Source organism: Schistocerca cancellata, unplaced genomic scaffold (assembly GCF_023864275.1).
Source record: "Schistocerca cancellata isolate TAMUIC-IGC-003103 unplaced genomic scaffold, iqSchCanc2.1 HiC_scaffold_51, whole genome shotgun sequence".
NCBI classification, from domain to species: Eukaryota; Metazoa; Arthropoda; class Insecta; order Orthoptera; family Acrididae; genus Schistocerca; species Schistocerca cancellata.
The window spans coordinates 10,001-12,500 of NW_026046114.1; the positions used below are offsets into that span (position 1 = coordinate 10,001).

General features: G+C 60.3%; 1 pseudogene; it reads right to left on the bottom strand.

Annotated features, from left to right (window-relative positions):
* LOC126110989 (large subunit ribosomal RNA) overlaps positions 1-2,500 on the bottom strand; it is a 6,438-nt pseudogene that overhangs the window by 2,612 nt on the left and 1,326 nt on the right.

The following is a 2,500-nucleotide window of genomic DNA, read 5'->3' on the forward strand; positions in this document are numbered from 1 at the left end:
TCGGCCGACTTCAGAGCACCCACCCGGGTGCGGCTGAGGGCCAGCCCATGGTACAGGCCAGGAAGAAGTACGTTGGTGAGAGCGTGGAGGCGCTGTTGCGGCTTCAGCGGAGCTCGGGAGATGACGTCAAGCTGCTCCACCAGGTGGCGACGTGGATTGAAGACACAGCGACCCGCCGTGGAAAATTGCAGCCCCAGGTACCGGAAGGTTTCACCCACACGCAGGGCAGGCATGGTGGTATTGCCTGCTGTGAAGGTGACATTGCTGTCCACCTTCACCTTCTTCTCGCGCCCTGACGCGACTAAGGCGAGGGTGAAACACTTCCGGGCGTTGATCTGCAGCCCCAGGTGTGCGAGGGCTGCGGTAGCTGCATCGATGAGGGACTGCAAGCCCCTCGGGGTCGCTGCAAACAGCAAGACGTCATCTGCAAAGGCCGCAGCGTTGACCCTGCGACCGAGGATCCGAGCTCCGATGTGAGAGGGCAGCTGGCCTAAAACGTAGTCCACCGCAAAGTTGAACAGGAGGGGGGAGAGGGGATCGCCCTGGCGAACGCCCCGTGCTGGCTGCACAGACACGCCCACGCCGGCGCCGTCCGCTATCACCGTCGTGCTGCCCTCGTAGCACCGCTCGACATACTCGACAAAACAATCCGGCAGGCCATGCGCCTTCAGCACAGGGCGAAGGGCAGCATGATCCACCGAATCGAATGCCTTAGATACGTCGATCGATGCCACAAAGACAGAGCGGCAGGAGCGAACTGCGTCGGTGAGGGCAGTGTCCAAGATGAACGTGTTTTCCAACATCCCATCACGAGGGATGAATGCCCGCTGACGTTCGTCCACAGCACAAGCGCGCATCAGGCGTGACGCGAGAACCTTGTGAAAGGTCCGCGCCAACACCGAGCAGACCGTAATGGGGCGAAAGTCAGCGGGGGATGTTGGTGCAGCCGTTTTCATAGTTACTCCCGCCGTTTACCCGCGCTTGCTTGAATTTCTTCACGTTGACATTCAGAGCACTGGGCAGAAATCACATTGCGTCGACACCCGCTAGGGCCATCGCAATGCTTTGTTTTAATTAGACAGTCGGATTCCCCCAGTCCGTGCCAGTTCTGAGTTGATCGTTGAATGGCGGCCGAAGAGAATCCGCGCACCCGCGCGCCCCCGGAGGAGCACGCTAAGGCGGACGCGGCCTCGCAGCAAGGAAGATCCGTGGGAGGCCAAGGCACGGGACCGAGCTCGGATCCTGCGCGCAGGTTGAAGCACCGGGGCACGAACGCCGCGCAGGCGCGCGCATCCTGCACCGCCGGCCAGCACGAGGCCAACCAACGGCGAGAGCAGACCACGCCCGCGCTAAACGCCCGCACTTACCGGCACCCCTACGGCACTCACCTCGCCCAGGCCCGGCACGTTAGCGCTGACCCACTTCCCGACCAAGCCCGACACGCCCCGATCCTCAGAGCCAATCCTTATCCCGAAGTTACGGATCCAATTTGCCGACTTCCCTTACCTACATTATTCTATCGACTAGAGGCTCTTCACCTTGGAGACCTGCTGCGGATATGGGTACGAACCGGCGCGACACCTCCACGTGGCCCTCTCCCGGATTTTCAAGGTCCGAGGGGAAGATCGGGACACCGCCGCAACTGCGGTGCTCTTCGCGTTCCAAACCCTATCTCCCTGCTAGAGGATTCCAGGGAACTCGAACGCTCATGCAGAAAAGAAAACTCTTCCCCGATCTCCCGACGGCGTCTCCGGGTCCTTTTGGGTTACCCCGACGAGCATCTCTAAAAGAGGGGCCCGACTTGTATCGGTTCCGCTGCCGGGTTCCGGAATAGGAACCGGATTCCCTTTCGCCCAACGGGGGCCAGCACAAAGTGCATCATGCTATGACGGCCCCCATCAACATCGGATTTCTCCTAGGGCTTAGGATCGACTGACTCGTGTGCAACGGCTGTTCACACGAAACCCTTCTCCGCGTCAGCCCTCCAGGGCCTCGCTGGAGTATTTGCTACTACCACCAAGATCTGCACCGACGGCGGCTCCAGGCAGGCTCACGCCCAGACCCTTCTGCGCCCACCGCCGCGACCCTCCTACTCGTCAGGGCTTCGCGGCCGGCCGCAAGGACCGGCCATGACTGCCAGACTGACGGCCGAGTATAGGCACGACGCTTCAGCGCCATCCATTTTCAGGGCTAGTTGCTTCGGCAGGTGAGTTGTTACACACTCCTTAGCGGATTCCGACTTCCATGGCCACCGTCCTGCTGTCTTAAGCAACCAACGCCTTTCATGGTTTCCCATGAGCGTCGATTCGGGCGCCTTAACTCGGCGTTTGGTTCATCCCACAGCGCCAGTTCTGCTTACCAAAAGTGGCCCACTTGGCACTCCGATCCGAGTCGTTTGCTCGCGGCTTCAGCATATCAAGCAAGCCGGAGATCTCACCCATTTAAAGTTTGAGAATAGGTTGAGGTCGTTTCGGCCCCAAGGCCTCTAATCATTCGCTTT